This window comes from Lygodium microphyllum, chromosome 6 (assembly GCF_053477565.2).
Source record: "Lygodium microphyllum isolate KBCC chromosome 6, Lygodium_microphyllum_v1.1.10, whole genome shotgun sequence".
Classification (NCBI taxonomy): Eukaryota; Viridiplantae; Streptophyta; class Polypodiopsida; order Schizaeales; family Lygodiaceae; genus Lygodium; species Lygodium microphyllum.
Genome location: NC_141140.1, coordinates 85,138,715 through 85,162,268, shown reverse-complemented (window position 1 = coordinate 85,162,268; position 23,554 = coordinate 85,138,715).

Genomic DNA, 23,554 nt, shown 5'->3' with positions numbered 1-23,554 from the left:
ACATTTGAAACAAAGAACTTGTCTTATTTACAAGTTTTCTTATTTTCACGATTTGAGGTCATTGGAATTATAACATGATGACAATAACAAGAGAATATGAGAGAAAGTTAAAGGTGTTCTCATCAACCCCAAAAAGTGTTACCAACGACCAACATCTCAATTGGTAGGATAAATGTTTGAGAAATGGCAAGTCAAGGGTTTAAGTCTTGCAATTGCACAACTCTACAGTGCCTTTACCCCCCTAAGGCTACAAAGATTTGGATCAGACCCAATCAAACGCTTCAAAAATTGACACATTAAAAGAAATCTCCAAAATATGTTTTTGGGAACATTGCATAGAAGTGTTTCCTAACTCTTAGGATAAAGATTGGGATAATGCCCTATTAAACATTTCAAAATTTGATACATTAAAAAAGAACCTCAAAATCATGTTTTATGGCAACACTACATAGAAGTGTTTCCTAACTGAATTGTCAACAAACTCTCTCTCTCTCTTTTGGCCTACTAAAGGCAAGATATTGCATTTTATTTGTGTCATGACAAACTTTTCCTTAAATTTTAGTTTCTAAAAGCTTCAAAGATTCATTAGGAAAAAGATGGGCTCAAAGATAGACCCTTAAACTATTGTAGCTTAAGAGATGAACCTTTTGGATTCTCCAATAGAAAGGCAAGACCTTGACATTTATGAAGGGTGAATTTTCCTTATCAAAATGTTTGGGTTTTTCAAAAAAGGTTAGTGGGGGATTTTAAAAATGGGTTTAAATGATACACATATTTTGATTATCTCTATTCTCATACAAAATTTCCTCTCCTTTTTTAGACGATTATCAACTTTGCTCTTTTGCCCTCCCATTGTCTCAATATAACCTTAAAATTGAGTAGTAGAGACCCCTTTCCCTCTCTTCTTTATTTTGGTAAATTTTCACTTGCATTTGAGATCTACACTAAGAGAAATTAGTGTTTTGATCACTTGACTTCAATTTCTTCTACTTGCAACAATCAATTTTGGGCAAAACATAGCTGCTCACCTCTCTCTATTTTTTCTTTTTTGTTGTTGTTTCAATAGATTTGATGTCTGGTCTAAGAGAAATTAGCATTTTGAGCATTGTTCTTGGACCCTTGCTTTGTTTTTGTTACAATAATCAAACTTTGAGCAAAGCATCCACCTTTTCTTTTAAAAATCTATGTACGCATAAGTTTTCACTTCATACTGCTTAAGCTTTTGTGATTGATGACCATTTTTGAATTTATAGTGTAGTATAGAAATTATATATATGAAAGTAATACATAAGAAAGCTTTGACAAATCTTAGAGAGTATCTTTGTTATGGTGAGTATTGCTATTTTAAATGATAAGAGAAAACTTATCTCCCTCATGTCATTACCTTGCTGGTTCTTTAATTGATTTAGATCTCTATGCTAAGAAGAATTGATGTTTTGAGGAGCTCAATCTCTCCTTTCTTAGGAGGTGAAGGTTGCTACAATTGTGTGGCTCAAGTTAATAAAGGAAGAAAATAAAGAAGATGTGGCAATCTAGCATTGTTCAAGTATCTTATAATACTCTTTATTGCCTCCCAATGATTCTTACTAGGGTTTGCCACATATACATGCTAACTGCTCCCACTGCATAGGAAATGTATAGATATATAGCAACCATAGTATACATCAAGCTACTAGCTGCGGATGCATAAGAAACATTGGCTATTTTAGCCTTCTACTCCTTTGACTTGGGGCTATCCTCCTAGCTAAGTTTCAAATATGGAGGAAATGGAACACTAATGGCCTTCCCTCTCTCCATATTAAAATTCTCCAATACATTCACAATGTATTCCTTCTCAGACAAATAGAGTATTGCTCTGTCTCAAGCTCATATAATATGCATAGTAAGAATGTGACCATCATTCCTCATATTAAAATGCTCCAATACCTTCACAATGTATCCCTTCTCAAATAATTGCTTTGTTTCAATCTCACATAATATGCATAATAAGAATGTGACAAGCATTTCCCAAGTCCTTCATGTCAAAGATTTTATGCAATCTCTAATTTAAATCATCCACATCCATGACTAACTTCCAAGTAATCATCATATCATCCATATAAAGAATTGAGATTATAAGGTTACCATTTCGAGCCTTTCTAGTGGATAGGCATTAAATCGGACTCACTTCTAGTGTACCTTTAAGATTACATAAAGGTATCAAGCTTATGATACCATTCTTTGGGAGCATGTTTCAAACCATATAAGCTCTTATGCAACTTATACACCAACTAATCCTTGCCTTCCACAACAAACCCCTCAAGCTATAGCATGTAAATGTTAGAAAGACAGATTTAGAGCATGGCAAGAGCTATAGAGGTTGGAAGATGAATACTAGACTCATGATGACATAGACAATAGATTGACTACTACACAAGTGAATTAGGTTCCAAGATGGAAGCTTGGACTCATAAACACAATCCTGTGTAAGAGACTGACAATGACAATGACACTATCTAAAAGAAGAAAGCATCATGATATATTGCATTCAACTCACTGAAAGTGACAGTCAAAGTACAATACTTTATAGTAGTTGGATGGTAGCATTTTGTCTGTACAAAGGTTGTATGAGTAGAACCTTGCTAAGTGTGGGCATGCCATAAATATGGTAATCATCTAAAGGCTGTCACAGAAAAGGTTGTGTGGGTACCAAAAACATGGTTGACATCCAGGGGCTATTACAAGGCCTCACTAAGTGTGTAGAGGCTATTATGCATAGGTTACATGAGGAGTTTTTCATGGGTTATGAAAGGAGCATTAGAGGCGTGTACATACAATGATTCAAAAAAGTCTATCAAAAAATTGGGAATAGAAGGACTAGTGAGGCTTGTCCTTCTGCTCCTGATGGTCTTCTTTTTCTTCTTCTTCTTCTTTTGCTCCATGATCTTCTTCTTCTTTCACCATTGCAAGATAGGCCTTTTGAGACCTCTTTTTGGCATGACAAAACTTCTCAGTATGTCCGATCCTTTTGCAGAAGTCACAAATTAGCTGGTCCTCTTTGCCTTTGTTCATGTTACTAACATACAATAGTTGTCCATCTTTTGTAGTTTCTTCTTTTCCTTTTATCTTCTTTTCTTCTTCTAAGAAGGAGGCCTTAATGTCAACCAATTGAGGGTTTGGCATATTGATTAAGGTGGTTGAGACATTATCGTAATTTGAGGCAAACTTTTTGACAAGACACCAATACATATATCTTCATCCATTTTCAGATTTATTTCTACAAGGTGGGTTAGAAGACTTTCCATGTAGTTCAGATGAGATGCCAGTGATGTATTAGGCTTCATCTCTAGTCTAAAGAGTTCAATTAGCAATCCATACTTGTAAGACTTTGACTAGGCACCAAACAATGTGTCCAATCTATTCCAAGTGTCATGGGATGTGCCATAGACATTCACATGATGAATATAGCTATCATTCAACTCAAGCTTTATGATGGCTTGAGCCTTGTCATCATTTTTTTGCCAGATTGCTACAAGGGCACTATCCTAGGGCTTCTTTTCTTGTCCATTGGTGATGGCCCATAGGCCCTTCTTCATTAGGATAAGCTTTATGTAGATCTGCAAGGTATGAAACCCAACCCCTTTGAAGTTACATGTCAAAGAGTCTTTGCCCATGCGGAGTGGTTGGAACAATAGAAAATCAACACAAAAGTTCTCAGAAATAAGCTGACTTTGAATGTGTGAAGAGACACAAGCAATGGCAATGGTAAATAGTATCAAGAGATACTAGCTTTGCTTGAGTCTTTCAATCTTCACAAATCTTCCAAAATCTCCCCTCCTTGTTGATTTGATCAGTGAATGTTGCTAGAAACTTCAATGCTTAGTCAGATTTGAGTGGTAGGAACTTGGTTCAAGTGGTAGGAGTGAGAAAATGTAGGAAAGATGAGCTTGAAGTTCAAGGCTATGGCTTCCCTGATTTAGGGTTTTCTAGTTGATTGGTTTTTTGTTTGGTTTTTTGTTCGTTGCAGCTCGTAGACCCAACAATGTGTCAAGGTATTTGATGTGCAAGAATCTTATAAGCCAAGCTTCAAATGCCCTCTACTCATCACAGGAGCAATGGTGGCTCACAGGAGGAGAACACGCTATACGACTGGGATCAATTGCAGAATTGGTAGCAAGCTGAAATTTTTGAAATGCTGAGGCAATGAGCATGTAATGTCGAGCTTTGGGGTGATACAGTGATGCATCCTGAGTAGGAGAACAAATCTCTAGAAGAGAGCTAGCTGAGATAAGCTCTGGCCGAGGAGATCCAAAAGCTCCAAGTAGACAAGGTCCTGTGGGCTATGGCTATGGAGGAGCAAAGAGGAGAGCTAAGCCATGCTCAACTGAGCTTTGATACCATGTTAGAAAGACAGACCTAGAGCATGGCAGGAGTTATGGAGGTTGGAAGATGAATACAAGACTTGTGATGACATAGACAATGGAATGACTGTTACACAAGTGAATTAGGTTCCAAGATGGAAACTTGGACTCATAAACACAATCTTGTGTAAGAGGATGACAATGACAATGACACTAACTGAAAGAAGAAAGCATCATGATATATTGCATTCAACTCACTGAAAGTGATAGTCAAGTACAATGCTTTATAGTAGTTGGATAGTAGCATTCTACCTCTCATTGTGCATACGGGATTTAGGACTAGTTACATGTCTCTTGCCTTACAACTCCATACAAAGAGGCACACAAATGTTTGTGATTGCCAAACTCTCAACAGTAAACATCCTCATGCAACAAGAAAGCGGTCTTTACACCCATCTAAATTAACTCCACATCCTCTCTAGCAACCAAAGCAAGAACCATATGAAGGGTGACCATCTTGACTACTAAGGAGAAGATCTCATGAAATTCAATCCACTTCACTTGCTTAAATACTTTAACCATCAATCTTGCTTTGTACTTAGGCAGGGCATCCAATGGAGATACCTTCAAGTTGTAGACCCACTTACATGGGAATGCATATTTTCCCTTAGGCAAACAGACTAACTCCGATATAGCATTATTTTCTAAATATTCCATATTTGACTACATAGCCTTTTATCACTTATGACTATAATCCCTAGTTATCACATCAACATAATAAGAAGGCTTACCACAATCTGTGATCATGACATAGTCTAGAGATTGAATGTATGTATCTAGTAGTTTAGAAACCCTTGTAGACCTTCGTAAAACTGGCTCAACAAAAATATGTGGCTATCCCACATATCTGTTCTGTAAGACATGAGGTTGTTCAAGCCCCCAGGTAATCCACTATATATATACCCTCTATATCACGTGCGTTCAAGGCCTAAATATCTTTATCTGTGAGTTTTCATTTAATAAAACATAACCCTTTTCTATTCAATCCGCAAATACCCCTTTATATAGGACCCTTATGTACGTAAAAAATGTGTAAAAATGGTTTTTAAAAATCCCTCATGTTTAACCCATGTGATACCTACATATGTTTATGATTAACCTCCTCGGGTTCAAGCCCTACATCATGCAGAACATTGCTTATGCATCTTGTTCTCATTAAAGATGAGATAATGGCTACACACTACCATTCTAGATTCACAATGCCATAAGCAATAGCCCATTTTACTTGACTCTCCATAGCCAAGGAAAATGTATTTCTTGGACTTAGGATTAAGCTTTCTTTGCTTGTCTCTAGATACATGTATAAATGCCTCACAATCAAAAACATGTAAATAATCATACTTAGATGTATGTTAGACCATAATCCCTCTGATATCTTGCCATCCAATGGCTTGCTAGGAGACTTGTTGATGAAATGTATTGTTGTCTTTATAGCTTTAGCCCAAAATCTATTACTAAGAGCAGCATAAGAGATCACACTACGGACCCTTTCTTGAATGGTCATGTTCATCCTCTCTGTTGCCACACCATTTTGAGTAGGATTCTTAAGAGTTGTTAATTTTATCTTGATACCACAACTTGCACAAAAGTTCTCATGCACTTAAACTTATTTCTTGACCGATTGTTTGCAAATGCTAAGAAATTTTTGAAATGCATTCAACACATTACTCTTTTTGCAAAGAGTAAGCCCAAACCTACCTCGTGCCATCATCTATGGAAGTAAAAAACCACAAAGCTCCTCCCAATGAAACCCTATATATTAGCCCACACAAATCACTATGATGAAATTAGTACATTCTAATCTTCTACTCCCACTACCTCTCTTAGGCAACATTTTCATTTACTTTTTAAAGAGACAATGCTCACAAAAACCAAGATTAGAAAATTTTAGATAAGGAAGATAGTTCAAAGGGATAAAGCTTTCATTCCAATGATCCACATATATCCCAGATCTTTGATTCTACATTGCTATTTCTATTCACCTCCTCATTGTTGTGAGTAGACTTGTCTCTACATTGCTCTTTCTATTCACCTTCTTAGTGTGAGTAGACTTTGTGAGAGTGTGCAACGGAAGAGATACGAACATATATATATATATATATATATATATATATATATATATATATATATATATATATATATATATATATATATATATATATATATATATATATATATATATATATAGAGAGAGAGAGAGAGAGAGAGAGAGAGAGAGAGAGAGAGAGAGAGAGAGAGAGAGAGAGAGAGAGAGGATGAAGGAAGAATAGTGCACTGACTAAAGAAGAATGATGATATAATGATGGTGGATTGATCAATCCCTGCACGCAACCCAAAGCAGCAGTGAGGGAACTAGATCAAGTTGATGATGCACCAAACATAGAGAGTTAGAGTGTACACCTACAAAAGAAGATTGAAGGCTGAAGCGTGTGTGTGCCTGCCAATTAGGGGGGTTGGCTATAAATAGCCAAATCTCTTAAAAATTGACTGACTTGCTCCTATAGGGGCCATAAATGTTGGCTGACCAACATTTAATGTTGGTCACTAAAGGAAAAATGCCAGAAAAAATAGGGGTGACCTCAAAAAAATCCTAGATGAAAATGACAACATTCGACCAGGTGTAGGCACATTATGGAAAGTAGTAACTAGCCTAGGAATGCACACATGAAGCTGGAAAATTAAAATAAATGCACCTAAACTGTGAGAGCTCCTACGTCTCTATTAGACTTTGATAGGAGCACACAACCAGGAGATGACAGACTAACATAACTAACATAGGTAGGCTAGCAATCTTATCTTAACATTAGCATTTGTATGACCACCTACAAGTTTGGAGTTACTAATGGTTGTCCTAAAAGTATCTTGAGAGCGAACTTTTAAAGCCCATTTTGAAGCGAAAAAATGGCTCGAGATGTGTAAAAGACCAAATTTTCATGCAAAATGAAATGGTTGCAGATCAACGAGCTGGAATTTCGCTAGATGGGCTTCAATGCGAGGAACACAATGCAAGTCTCAGTTCGTCGATCAGAGTCCCGTTTAAGTCCCCATTTAATCCGTGCAAGGTTTGGCATTATAAAGCAACTATGTGATTCGGGAGCCGAAAAGTGCACGACAGAGGCTAACTTTATAGATTTCGATGCCATGGAGTCGCCTAGCCAAACAGATCTTGAATTTGAGTTGGTTTGCCCTATCAAATTGCAAAAACCCACTTTGCACAGTGTGAAAACTCCAAAATTGGAGCTAAATATTTTAATGGTTAAGCATAATAATTTAACTAAAAGTTTAAACAAAAAAAAAGAATCGTAAGGGGGGTGGTTTTCGACGCCCCCTCCTTGAATAAAAAATCATTTTTGTGCCCTTTGGCATCAGGCTGAGAAAAGAAGGCAGCAATATACTAAATTTCCACGCTCTCTAATGCTTGAATCCCTTCAGAAAATGATGCATTCTATCAAGAGATCAGTTTTTAGTCTTTCTCTCTCCTCTCTCCTCTTGTTGTGTGTTTGGATTGTTGATTCTATGAGAGAAGGGGGTGGGTTGAGATGAGAGATTTTGATCGTGGGATGATGTTGAAGAAAAAAGAAGCCTAGATCGAGGTTGGAAGGATTGTTAGGATCTATTGAAAAGCATTAGTGGGCCTCTAATCACAAGATATGTACATCATAAGGTGCGGTTTCGTGAGTAAGTTGCAGATTTTATTATATTATGATTAATTTTGATTGTAAATGGTTGCATTTGGTTGCCAATTCTTTGATTTATCAAAAATGTTAAAGAAATCAAGAAAAATTAGTCATATAATAATTTCTTTATAAACATGCAAAACCAGTAACATTGTGGTTAAAGGAAAATTATGCATTTTTGGGGTTTTGTCAATGCATATAGTGCTCGTATGGGATGAAATATTATAGGAAAATAATTCTCAATAAGATCAATAAAATTAAATCAATAAATTAAAAAATATCAATAACTATCAATAAATAAATGGTAAAAAGAAAAAAAGAAAAAAAATGTTGTTTGCATCCAAAAAATAGGAAAAAATAATATTTCAGCCCTATCTCTATGTTAAAGTGGGTTTTTATTGCTTTCATGAAGGAAAAATACATTAAAAACCGCTCTCTAAACATACCACTGAATGCACAATCTTAAGCAGTAGAGAGAAGGGGGGTCTAAAGTGTTGATAATACACTGAATTCTAATATGTTTTTGATGCATGCCATATAGGATACATGTGGTTTAAAATTAAGAGGATCCAGTAGCACGAGCATGCCCGGTGCTGGGCCCTAAGCAACATCGCAATCTCGGTTAGAGCAAAGACATGAAGAGACATGTTTTTTACACCTTCATGATGCTGGTTGTTAAATAATAAACTTGTTTGAACACTGTAAATCATACACAATTGCATTGCACACACCATATAGTATCATCCTGGATGCATAGCAATTGTTTTTATGAATGATGACCTACGTTGAGTGTGAGGTACCCTAAGCTGTAGGGTTAGTGGTTCATTTCCTTGAGGAAATATATTCATTGAGGACTATCTATTATCTCATTCATCGATCAATTAAAAGAGTGGAGTATGTATCGAATGTGTTTTATGTGATCACGACGCATCTTAGGGCCAGTCCTCGAGGTGTAGGAGAGCTATAGTGGGGCCGTGGCAATCAACTAGAGGAGGGCCGCTCCCTTTGTCTGTGCTCACGTGGTGTATAACACCGATATGTGTAGGGACTCCCTCTAAGGAGTGTGAGAAGGGTTACCCATTGGATTACAATCCATACAAATGCAAAGTTTAGTATACCCCTTAGACGCTCCTGGCCATGAGGCCATGGGGGTGGTTTGGGTGTGTAGTAAAGGCCAATACATTGTATATTTGCTCTTTTTAATATGAAATGTTTCTTCCATCAAGCTTTCCAATATTACACTATGTATTCTTGTAACGTTATTAAGAAGCCATAGTTTTAAAAGTATGTTTGTACACTAGAAAACAATAAGATATATTCAACTACAAGTTCAAAATAGACCAATAGACTGCAAACAGAGTGTATTGCAAAGCAAAGCAATGGCTATCCAAATATTAAGCCAACATAAAACTAATGAAAAAGTGATATTTAAGCACTCCCAAAGGCATATGAGATTTTTGCTAGCATTCCCAAGTATTTTAGCTATCTTCTGAGCATGAAACAATTTACCAAAGACCAAGTACATGTAAATTGTCTTCAAAAATCAAATTTCACTCAACATAATCTTTCCAAAATGTAAATAAACTATCATGCAAAATCCTCAATATAACAAGTTCATCAAAATTTGTATGCAATCTGGTGCTAGGAGTAAATTGAGAGCCTCTAAGTGTGCAAGTTGTTGTCTAAAACCGCTATTCGAATCAAAATGATTTTGTCTTGTATTATAGTAGAACATCTATAGCTCTCATCACACTCTTTGTTTTGAGTCTTAGAACATCCTAATCAAACATCGAAAGCAAAATTTGCGGCCAAAATATTGAATCAAATTACTAAAGTTGTCCACGACTTCTATAGAATGCCATGTATTCACTCAAAATTATTAGAATAGCCAAAATACAGAATCAAACCACTATAGTTATCCATGCCTTTTCTAGAATACCATGTATTCACTCAAAATTGATAGAATGTCTTCAAAAGTGAATGCTTGAAAGGTATTCTCACCTTTCCTCTACTGCACACACATTTTAGAAGAGAAAAGTAGAAGAGAATGTTGCTTCCTTTTTTCTTGCAAAGCTTCATTACTACTCAATCTTTTATAGCATCTGAAACCTCTTTTCAAGGATCCGAAGACAAGCTATTCAATTCCAGCCACTAATGGCTTCCCAAATGCAACCAAATTAGGTTATGGAAGCCCTTAAATTGAGCCTCAATGGGTCCTAAAGCTGAAGCACCTATTTACTTTATATGTGGAGCTTGATGATGAGAACAATAAGGTTGAGAGAGAGGAACACAAGAGAGTCTTGTGGGTATAAAAATAATGGTTACACTTATTTTTTTGTTACATCCACTTATATATGATTGTATAGCATGTACATATACAAGGGATCCCCACTTGGCTATAGATCATTGGCCTTTACCCTAACACTCGACTATAGGCCATTGGCTAGTTTTGGTGATGGCTTTGGGAAGAGGAAGGGGTTTAAGCATGGGAGAAAGAATAAGCTAATAAAGACTAACTTGAGGTGTCCTAAAGGTGGAATCACACATTTATATGCTGATTGCCATAGACAAAAACCCTCCACTAGTTTGATGATCTTTAGTACCATTCAAATTATTTAGCCTAGAAACACCGGATGATGATGCTACCCCAATACTCTTGAATAAAATGATTAGAGCCTGAGCAAAGCAAGGCTAGCATCTTAGTGTGTGGACCCAACAACCTAGATACATCATTGATTGGAAAAAAGAATAGGAAGAAGAGAAAAAAGAGAGTTGCTTGCCTTGAAAACATGCAACACCACATTGTTGTCTAAAGAAAAACAATGCCCCTTATGTAGAAGTGAAAACATTTACACCAAAAACGAAGGAAAAGAAAAGTGAGAGAGTCAAATAGTACCCTAACCAAAAGCAAAAATTGAAAATAGTAGAAGTTAGAAGTTGGGTGAGAGAAGCATAGGTACATCTCCAAGATGATGTTGAAAAAAAAAAGACATAAACTCATGAGCACGAAACCACCTTCATCTCCCACTTACATTATCAATGAAAAACCAAATACCTGAGGACTTTAACCAACAACCAAGTGGCAATGTGCCCTAGAAGGGTAATTTTCTTGCCACTCTAACCTCAACACCAATCTCTCTCCCACTTGGACACTTTTACTGAAAGAAAGCCCTATGGTTTGGGAAGTTGTGAAGAAGTGGATAGAAGGACATGTGCAACCAAAGTGGGAAAAATGCAAGGACATGAAGCCAAAATTAGAAAGTAAGACTAACCCTAAAACCTAGATCATGAGCCCTACAAGTCAATGCTTTCTAGGAAAAGACAAAAAATGCATGTAGTCCTCTTGATCATGGCATTGGGTGACATAACCTAGATAGAAATCATTGACACTAATAAAAATGCTTTTTTAGGAAAATACAAAAATTCATGTAGTCCTCTCGATCATGGCATTGGGTGACACAACCTAGATAGAAATCGTTGACACTAAGATAGACGCTAGCCTCCTCAACTGCATGATTTTGTAGGCCTAGGACAACCCATCTATTGAAACTACTCACTTTAATGTCACATTGGCCAACAAAACAAAGGTTAGAACTTTTGAGTCGAGTCGATTAAGATTGCGAGTACCAAAGTCTCAAGGAATTTTATCATCATGAAGGGAGTTGATTATGATATCCTATTGGATAGACAATGGATGAAGAATGCATGTGCAATCGAGGATTGGGGCAGCATCTTGATGTTCTTTAGCAATCCATGAAGGCAATTAGAATCCATATGAACACATGGAAGACCTTGTTCATCAACCTAGATGCCACCTCACAGTCATGTTGAAAGGTGATTCTAAGTCCTCACCAAACTATGACCAAGTGACAAGGTACATGCCTTGTTCAAATGATGATTGAGGTTGGATGAACATCCTTGAAACTATCAACTTACCCTTGTTAGATTACGAAAATGCTACAAACAAGTAGCCGATAGAGTGAGCAGTTGAAGAACACAAGAAAAGGTGATGGACACCTCAAACAATGCTCTACCCTTGGTTCCAATCTCCATGATGGCAAGAAGTGATGACATAACTCCTTGCATGATTGACTAGGTGCCTGCCAACAAACTAGAGTTGATCAAAAGCTTGGAGTGTCTAAAGGGAGAATTGTAGAGTAACCTTGGTGCAAAGTTGCGACCTCTCAAAGAACTCATGGAAGCTCGAAAATGGAAGTGGACTATGGTGCATGTCCTAAACCTTCTCTATAATTAGGCCTTTTGGACAAGAGTGACACTCTGGAGATGATAATGTGCTATCTGATGATGTATCTTCCAATGAAGCAAACACAAAAAATACATACATAGATTATGATTTCGAGGGAGAAGACTGATATAATGAAGTTGAAATAGGAAACTATGATATCGATAAACATATGATAGAGAAAATCATTATCAACTCTAAACCAAGAGAAGCACCTATGTTGCTCATCAATGGAGTAATCAAGCCTGGAACCTTGGCTTGAGTACCTCAAAGTGCTAGACTATGAGTGATTAGGACTCAACCAATATAAAAATCAGTAACACTATATGAGTTGGGGTCAAATCCAAGCTATTGCTAGGTGAAGCATCCTAATCTAGTAGAGAATGCAACTACAACTCTGAATTAAGGGTAAGCTTAGATGGTTATCCAATAATTTCATTGCCACCTAAGACTTAGTGCACAAAGGGGACCTCCTAGTCCACCTAAGGCGTAAATGTTAAAGGAGAAAAGGAAGAAAACATCCAAGGATTTAGAAGCTAAGCAACAAATAGAGAATCCAAGATCTCCCCAAGAATTTCAGAAAATACAAAAAAGGAGATCAAATTGTGGTTTTGCTAGGTCTAAAGTATTAAGGATAGGTGAGTGAGCCAATAGAGGCACACATGAAGGTAAAGGAATTTAGCCTAGCCAACAAAGGTGAACCTCCACCTGTTTTTATAGACCTAACAACCTAAATAAGGATGAAGATACCAATCTAGTCAATCCCTTAAAAGATTTTAAATTTATGTTCACTTGGTCCATGGAAGAACTTAAAGGGATCGATCTTATAATCATCACCTATAACATCCCAATGGTATTGGATGCAATGCTTGCATAACAATGATCATATGCAGCGAACCCAAAACACATACATGCTATTGAAGAAGAGTTGAGCTCCTAAATGTAGGGTTCATATATGAGATCGAGCACATGGAGTGGGTTTCATCTACTATCATTGTATTAAAGAAGAAAAAAAAATTCAAAGTGTATGTTAACTACAAGAATGTCAATGTAGCAATGAAACGAGTAACTACATGTTGCTTTACATTGAGCACATGTTGGAAAGAGTTGCAAGGAAGAAGGATTATAGATTCCTCAATTATTTTTTGGGCTATGTGCAAGTAACAAGGAAGTTGAATGCTTTCTTAGCCACATTAGATATATTAGTAATTGGTGTTGAAGTATGCATTGATTGCACAACCCCTATTCAAGTTGCTAATTGTTTTTGAACAGATCAAAGGATGGCAACATGCTTAAGAGGAACTAAAAAGGGCTCTAACAATAGCTCCAAGTCTACAAACCCTAGACTAAAATGTAACTTTCTATGTGTACATTGACATCCTCAAAGTTTTCCATGGAAGCAATGTTGTACTAGAATGGAGAACATAATTTGGACTACTTAGTGAGCTTCATCGGTCAACACCTCACAAACATAGAAATGGACTATTTCACTACCAAGAGAGAGAGAGTTTGGCAATGGTGTCTATTGTGAAAAAGTTTTGCCACTACTTATTAGTGATCCCATTGCCTTTTCTGTTGATCATCACGCTTTGCTTTACTTTGTAAACAAACCCGTGTGAAACTGGATGCATAGCCCAATGGTTATTACTTTTACTCAAATTTGACTTCTCAATAGTTGTGAGGAAAGGAAAACAACACTATATGGTTGATCATTTTCCCAAATACCTACCATAATGCTAGTTAAATTTTTTGTTTTGAGCTTGAAAGTGGTTGTGCAAGAAAGATGGGACGGTAGAGAAGCTTGGACCAATCACTTGCCAGAACCCTTAAAAAATACTATTGGCAAAAAATGCCCTAATCTATGAAAAGGAAAAATGAAAGGCATGGTTTGATAAGCATGTCAACTAGAGAGACTTCAATTAGGGCACTCCAATGTTGCCCTAGTCCATTAAAGGCCACAAACATAAGATGGAGATTAGAGGTCTTGGCAGTTTCTATGTGCACCAAATTAGAAGAACTAGTAATTTGGAGCTTGGGAATCTTGATGGAGAAGGCATTGACATTTTGCAACCACTTTAAAAAGTACTATTTGCCAACTCACCTTTTACATGAACTAACAATATTACTACCACGGATTCTTGTCTTTGCTATAAAAATCACAAAGCTCAATCCCGAAGATGATGAAACTATAGCATCAACTTATCTTAGGGTCAAACTCACAAAGGTAAGAAAGAGCATACAATTGATGCTCCAATTGATAAGGGGTCCAATTACAATATCATGGTATCAATGATTGGACTGTTGAAAATCAAGCTCAGTCTAATCTACCAACTCTCTAGTTGTAGGTTAGATGTATGTCATGTGTGGTCAGTAAGAGGACTTGGTGGTCACTTTTTACTTGGAAGTGGCTACCATATGAATAGTGGTGCCATTTCTTGATGGCATGGAGGATGGCCAACATCTCCTAGTCATATACATTCATTTGCATTTCCTTCTCATCAAGCTTGCAGCTCTCAAATGCAATCACACCATGCTCTTGCAACAATACTGCACCAATACCCCTGCCACTGGTATCACAATGGTAAACAACTTAGAGAAGTCAGGGAAGACAAGGATGGGGGCAGAAGTAAGCACATCCTTTAACTATTTGAAGCTATGATCAGTAGTGGCATCCCAAAAGAATGACTCCTTTTTTAAATGATCAGTCAAAGGTGCTGCAATGGTGGCATAGTGCTTAATGAACCATCTATAGAATGAAGAGATACCAAGGAAGCCACTCAAAGAAGTGGTGGTGGAAGGTGTGGGCTAGTCCCTAACACATTGCACCTTCTTCGAGTCAGCCTGTATGCCATTTTTGCTCACAATGTGTCCCAAGTACTCCAGATATGTCTGCATGAAGGTGCATTTGTTATCCTTAGCAAAGAGTTGATGCTCTCTCAATATGTCAAACACTCTTCTGACATGTGTCAAGTGCTCCTTGGACGACTTGCTGTAAATGAGGATGTCATCAAAGAAAACAAGCACAAACTTGAACAGAAAGGGTTGTAGGATTTTGTTCATGAGGCTTTGAAATGTGGCGGGGGTGTTAGTCAACCCAAAAGGCATCACTAGAAAATGATAAAGTCCACGATCAATCCTAAAGGCCGTTTTGACCTCATCTCCCTCCCTCATATAGATCTGATGGTAGCCAAAGCATAAGTCAATTTTAGTGAAAAAGCATGCCCCTTTCAACTCATCCAACAAATTTTCAATTCGTGGGATGGGGTAGTAGTTCTTCACCGTGATTTTGTTCAAGTCTCTGAAGTCAATGCACATGCAAAAACAGCCATCTTTCTTCTTGACTAATAGGACAAGGGATACATAGGGGAAAGAACTTGGTTCAGTGAAACCTATCTCCAAAAACTCCTTGACTTGCTTTGCAACCTCTTCATGCTCACACTTGGAGAGTCTACAAGGGGACTTATTTACTAGCTTGGAATGGGGCTCTAAGTCACATTCTTATAGTGCTTTCTTTTATATCTTTCAACTAGTTCAATTGCATGAAACATTGTGGTAGATTTTTGGGCCATGATATCTGCCGATAGGCTTGGTTCCAACCCATAGATATACTTGTGCAATTTAGCATAATCGCTAATGCTCTTTACATACACGGTCAAGTTCATGAACGGATTTGTGTACTCACGTACATTGAGGTTACGTTGGTCAAGAGTGTACCATCATCTTGCCAACCGCTCTTTTTCCCATTGTACTTCGTTAGGATGATCTTGTCACGCAGATCATGAGGGCCATGCTGCCCATGAAACCCTTGTTGCCCATACATCCCATGGTGGTCATACATGCCTTGCTATCCATACATCCCATGTGATGCATTTATCCCATGTTGTCCATTATAGCCAAACTATCCATGATTGCCATACTGGCCATTGGTACCATATTGTCCATGATGGGGCTGATTCGTATAGGATGCATGGGGGCTTCTGGGGAGAGCAGGGGAATTTCAACCAAGGGTGGGAGAGGGCCTTAGTGGGATGTTGGCTACATGGTTGACGTGGAAATTCAATAGGGGCTCATCATGCGCATGAGAGGGTTCACCAATCTTGTAGGTAGAAGGGGGGATTCCCTTAGCACTAAGTATACCTTGTGGACCATGCAATGGTTGTTGATGTGGAGGACATCTAGATTCATGCCTAGAGTCATTGACCTTCTCTTGGGATGAAGGGGTAGCTAATTGAGAAATAAGAGTAGTGAGCTACTCCAAGATCTATTGAGTCCTGAGTTTGAGAGGACCATGTGCTCGATGGATTCATCAAACTTGGACATCATTTGGTGGTGATTGGTGACCATGTCTTTATGCCATTCCATGTGATGAAGCTCATGCTGACATAGGGTGTGATTGAGCAGGGTGTATGGGTCCGTCTTGGGCATTTTCTCCTATATATCACCATGGTAATCTTGTGCCGAGCTCGGTTCCTCATTCATGGAGGTTTGGGATCTCTAATCTCCCTCTAGAGTTCCTCCTAGGCCTTGCTTTTGCCTGGCCAGCCATTTGGATGTAGTCCACAGGACCTGTTGTCAGTAGATAGGGCATAACTTTCTGTAGGAAACTCCAATTGATGAGATTTTTTGTGCAGGTTAGAGGGGAAAAAGTCCTCTTCGAAATGAGCTATTAGTATTTGTGACAGAAAATGAAAAGAACTTTTTGCAATTGAATTATTGTGCCTGCCTTGTAGAGGTCTGCACCTTGTCCACAGTGACCCTAGTGCACAAAATTGGGCATAACTTCCAAATCACAACTCCAATTGGGGACATTTTTTATTGAAATCGGAGGGGGAAAAGCCCTATTCAAGGTGAGCTATAGGGTTCACTCCCAAATTCAAAATAGAATTTTCTGTAATGGGATCTTTGTGACTATCCTGTAAGACTATGACCAAAAACACATCATGTTTCTTATTGCAAAAGAAACATTGGTGGTTGCCATGTTGCTAGACCTACTTATGTTCCTTGTTGTAGCACTAAGAGATCTCCATCTACTTACATTATTCGCCTAACATACAGGAGGTAAAATAGGCAAAGAAAATATGTATAAGCTACCACACTCAACAATCCAAAATATATTGCTAGTGACATTGACTTTTGGAACACTAAACACCTGACTCACGGTCATCCTCTAAGGTTTTTTGTAAATGGGTGCATAGTGTCGCAACAATGCCCAAATCATGGGTCCCTAGATGACATGAAAATGGTTGCAACTATTCTACAATAGAGCTTCTACTCTCTTTTATTTCTTTTCACTTTTATTTCCATTTGTTTATTTTTTGAAAAGCTATTTCATCTTGGTTCTTTTTCCTCTCTCTTATGTTGTCATAAGGAGTGAATTTAATGACCTTTCAATGTAGGTTGTGCTTATTGTGTAACTTTTTGGGGCCTTACTGCTAGTGGTATTGTCGAAAGGAAGGGATGACTACAATTTGTGAACTTGCTAGCATGTACTCCAATAACTCGAGATATTGATAGTATGATTAGTGGCAATAGTAGTCTTACCATAATATATCATTCAATACATATGTCTATGTCAAAAAAGACTACATGTAGGCACTCTTCCTCTTCTACTTTCCTTTGGTTCAACAACATGAGGAGCAGGTGCAAGTAGTTGCATGTAGTGACAAAGACTAGATCAAGGAAATATTATGAAAATTTTGACACTAACTACTTGAAGGATGGTATCGAATCTTTCTCTCAAAATTTCAAGCTATCTTCCTCTCTATGGGAATTGACATTGAAGATAAGAGGGAATTCATACCTTCCATATTTTTCAAGGTTATAATCAACCCCATGCCTTCATGGATAAGGTCTGTAGCATGGATCCCCTCTTTCAAGAGGTAGGGCATTGCAAAATGCAACCCACACTTCCATGTTGATGCCTATGATCTTTCTTAGAATCCATTTTGGTTGAGACTCATAGCCTCATAATTTCCTAGGCACTTTGAACACCTTGTCATGCCAGTAGTCAGTTGTCTCCTACTACCACAATTTGAGATCTTGGGCCTTATGTTGAAGCCACCTTTTTCCTAGCCATATGTCCACTCTAATTATTTTTTGCAGCGCATCAAGAGGTCATACCTTCCTAACTCCATGTAGAAAATAAAAGGTAAATTGTATGTCCTCTCTAATTATTTTTTGCAGTGCATCAAGAGGTCATACCTTCCTAACTTTGTGTAGAAAATAAAAGGTAAATTGTATAGGTGAATCCCAAGTCTCCCACAATTCTAGTGCTATGATCTCACTATCACAACTAATAGGATTGGGTTTCTGATTTTGTGGAAAAGGCATGTATCTTGATGCTCTTTGCAGTGAGCCAATAAAGTTTCGTGTGATTCTTTTCACTGTTTTCTTTCTTTTTTGTCTAGCATCTACTTCCCAAGGAGCAAGTTCATCTTGAGCACTTGGGATGTGTTCTAACTCTTGTGGCATTGACTTTAGAAATATTAGTTGAATCCCATTCTTCCACTTAAACAATGGAGGTGATGAAAGTGGTCTTTTAGTGGTTAGAATTGATGCTTCATTTTTGCTGAGACACCAATCATTCTCAGGTCTTCTGTTGAAAGCCCAACTTGTTTTAATTATAACACACAATTATCCTTTTTCATCTTATGTTTTGGTTGAGGTATACTAATTTCCAATCTTGTTTGAGTGCTCTCCTAGTGAGATGTAGCTTCCTTTTAAGATTCTCAGTCGAATCTCCTTCACTTTAATCTAAAATTCAAGTAGGGCATTGGAAAAACTTTGCTGTTGAGTTTGCATCATCTCTTCCCCTACTTTAGCCCTTTCCTTTGCCAGGTTCCATTTACATTTTTTTGATTGAGTAATTTTGTGACCAAGTCAAGCATGGTATTTGCATTTTTATCTTCCCATTGGCCCGTCTTTTCCTTTACATATTCTAATCCCTTGTTTTGCCACTTTTGTTAGGACTTCTAATGCTACATGTTGCTCCTTCTAAGCTTGTCTCAAGCCCTACCCTTTACTACATTTCATACCCTAGTTGCTTTTGGAGTAGCTCATAGCTGTGTACTATCCTTTATACTTCATTAGATATCACACATTTTCTATTTCCCTACTTGGGATCTTCTTTATCTTTCTTTTGCTTCCTCCAGCTCTTATTTTGGGTACTCTTACAATTATGTGAGTGTGTTCAACTCGCATTTAGTCAAGCTCTATCCTTAATGGCATTTGCATATTGGCTCTCTAGCTACACCCTTCTCCACCCCACATTGCTCTTACAACTCTTCATGCTTCCTTCATGTGTCTTCTCTAGCCTTAATAAGCACTACCAATTCCTTCTTCAAGTTGAAAGCTTCTCTAATTACTTTCTATCAGTATGCTACATGGGTTTTTTTTTCCCTCTCTAGTGTGGCTAGAGCAACTTTTCTTTCATTATCCAATTGGCCTATTAGTCCTCTAATATTCTGACAAATCTTTGAATTCCTATGTTGAACTCTGTGAAGAAGGGCACTAAAGTTGATGATCCTTCAATCCTAGGCACTAGGCAGCACTGTCTGATCTGACTTTGCATCTATAATTGTTGCCCTTTTTGCATATGTGGATGTGAGGTCCTTTGACCTAACTTGAAAGTTGGTTGTGACTTATGGTTCCAATTCATATACACTCCCCTCCAATCTACTTTTAGCCATTGGGTTGGAGGGCACAATGTTTATGATGGGTAATAATGGAGCTTCTAATGGTACCTTAGCCTTATCAATTTATCTGTAGGTTCTTGCTCTCTTTCTCTCTCTTTAGCTCTTCTTCTCTCTCCTCTCAACTTCATTCATTACAAGTGGTATCAAAGCTTCTGGCTTTTGGGAACCTCAGCTTTTTGGAGCAAGCAAGAGCTATGGCTAGAGACTCAGACATATCTAGAGGTAAAATTGTTGAAATAGCAGGTCGTCACTTCTTTTCATGAAAATTTTAAGGGTTTTAGGCCAAGTTTGAAGTCTTAGGGGTTAGAGGAGGGCAAAAGCTCAACCACTTTTTGCTTCAGCCCCTTTCTCTCTTCTCCTAGGCAAACTGCTAGAGTCACACAACAAAGAAGAACCCTTCCTTTTCTCTAGAGTAGCCATGGAAGTGCCCTGCTGAAGCCCCAGGAGTCTTCCTCTCTTGCCCCTGACCAAGGGCAATACCCTTGTGAAGGGTCACAGCCCAGGAGAGAGCCTAGGGAACAACTCGCAAATTGCGGCGCATTTTGCACTGATGTTCGTTCGTGCTTTGCCTGCCCCCCCTCTACTTCAACCTTCCCCCCAACTGCCCTCTGCCACTCCAGGGCACTTGCTTAGCACTCTTACCTCCTCCTTCTTGACACTCTTGGCTTTCGGGAATCAACCTCTGAGATGGACAACAGCTGGACAATTTGGGCAGCCATGGATTCTTCAACTGAAGCTATCTTTGATCTTGAGAGCTCAACCCGCACAAGCCCTTCAACCCATGAATGACTTCTCTTACTTGGATTGAAGACATGGAGCTCAGCACACAGAGAGTTTTGGTGGGCAGCCATGAAAGCTTCACTTGAAGCTTTGCTTCTTTGAAGCTCAAGCTCGGGAACAAGCATGGGAGCCATCATCATCATTGGGAGCATTCAAATGCTGAAGTCTTCTTCCATGGGAATGCCCCAACCAATTGGGCTTGATTGATGGAGCAAACGGGCATCATGATGAGCTATGTTTCAACAGTCTCCCCAAGCATTGAAGAGGTATGTCAATCTAATCTTAATCTCTCAAATTTATCCACTTACTGAGCTTAATCCCTTGTTGGAGAGATTAGAGATTGCATAAGCTTAGTAGTTCAATCCCCTTTGTATGCATGTATCATATCTAGTCCTAAAATTCATTGTATTGGCTGACATTAACCCCCATATTGTCTTGTGAATTTGGATAAGCCTCAAAGTGAGTAATAGCCATTGTAATTGGGTAAATAGCAGCTAGTGAGTCACTGGACTACCAAGGTAACCCCTACCCCAACCCTTGTTTATTCCTTACATCTCATGAAAAGGCCCAATGTCTCTTTTCCAATGCATCTCATGCTGATTGCTTAATAAAAATGTCTGCCATGTATACTTCGGCTAAGGAAAAAGGCCGATGCCAGGCGAGGTGGTAAGACAAAAGAGAGGTGACCCTCCCTTACCACTTAAGACCCTGAAGGGGTGCATAACCTGGCCTAAGGGGAACTTTGCCCACCTCCTTGTGATCCGGAGTTTGACACTTGTATGCAGGTGCAAGTACTTCCCCATGATCTCCACCTTCCCTAATGCAATGATCCCCTTTGGACACCTCCTCAATGCTAGTCACACCCATATGTGACACTTGAAGTGCATGTAGTCAGAAGAGATGTATGGCAGTGAATTCACTTATGCATTGATGGCAGAGCAGATGGGTATGCAATGATGCTTGGGATAATGCTTAGTATGCTCATGATGCTATTCATGTTATTGATCATGCCTCTCAAACTATGCTCCATTCGTCTTAGCAGTTTACTCCCATCCTTTAACTCCAAGGGATGCATTGTATTGTGAAAGGCACCTTGCTATTGCAGAAAAGCCTACCAAGTGTGAGATTTGAGGACAATCAAAGGAACATACACAATTCTCATACATAAATAACCATTTACAATCTCCTGCACAAATCTTATGGAGAGCCTCTACTAATGGTGTAAAGGTGATTTCACTATTATTGGTTCATTCATAGATCTACAATAAGATAGGACCAATGGCTTGTTAAAAAGTAGCCTTGGCATTGACACCTAAAAAGAATTGCATTTTTTAAAATTAAAAAAAGCAGGCTAATCTTAGCAAGAAAGGTTTGGGGATGTGGAGATGATGTGAGGAGACTAGGATGTGGAGATGATGTGAGGAGACTATGGTGAGGATGGGGAGGAGCGTGCTACTAATGGCATTCATGTGTCAAAGAGTTGTTATTACATTTTATCAAAAGAGCAAGAAAGGGTAAGAAGTGAGATTTTGAGCAAGTTTTTTTGGGCAACCCCTCATTCTTATTCCACCCTTAGATGTAGCCACCTTCACTTCCACTACCACAACCCCACCCTCTCTCTCTCTCTCTCTCTATATATATATATATATATATATATATATATATATATATATATATATATATATATATATATATATATATATATATATATATATATAGTTAAATAAAATTAATTAAGTATAGTATTTATTAAATAAATAATAATAATTTATTAAATAAAACTATTATGGTTTATTATTAGGTTTTAATAATTAATAATCCACTAATTACTATCATTTTTAATAATTATTACTTTGATCAGTACTAAAAATTGACCATTGCTTAATTGTACACTTGGTTAATAACTTGCTAATTAAATTATTATTAAGTAACATATTACTTAATTTATTGTTGCTAAGTTAATAACTTAATCATGTTTAAGCTAATTATAAAATAGAAATATGTAGAGAGAGAGAGAGAGAGAGAGAGAGAGAGAGAGAGAGAGAGAGAGAGAGAGAGAGAGAGAGAGAGAGAGAGAGAGAGAGAGAGAGAGAGAGAGAGAGAGAGAGAGAGAGAGAATGTGACTTACTTTGAAATTTGTTATCATCGAGAAGGGGATTGCTAGCAACCCCTTCTTGGCAAAAAAAATTCATGAGTCCTCTCCTTTTGCAAGATAAGGAGTTGTCAACAACCCATTCTTAGTGTAAAAAATCTCATAAGTCCCCTCAAAGAGATGAAGAAGGGGACTTGTGAAAATTTTTTTACGCAGAAGGGGTGCCGGAAACCCTTTGTCTAACAAATTTTTTTTGTAAGTTCCCTCTTTTATCTCTCTAAGGGGACTTGCTTTGATTTTTTTCATTGGGAAGGGGTTATTGGCAATCCATTCTGGTTTTAAAAAAAAACCTTCAAAGCAAGTCACATAATCTCTCTCTATCGTGCGTGCGTGCGTGCGTGCGTGCGTGTGCGTGCGTGCGTGCGTGCGTGCGTGCGTGCGTGTGTGTGAGGGAGCGAGATGAGGGAGGGAGGGAGGGAGCGAGATGATGATGTGAAAGCTTTTAAACCTTATTTCTCTTTACAATATCACTGACAATGTTTTGTCTTATGTAGAGGATGAAAGCATTTAAAATTATGAACCTACAATGCTAGAGGATGTGGCACTTACACATATATGCAAACAAATATAACTCATGAATTTTATGTGTGACAATATTCAAAAAGGGA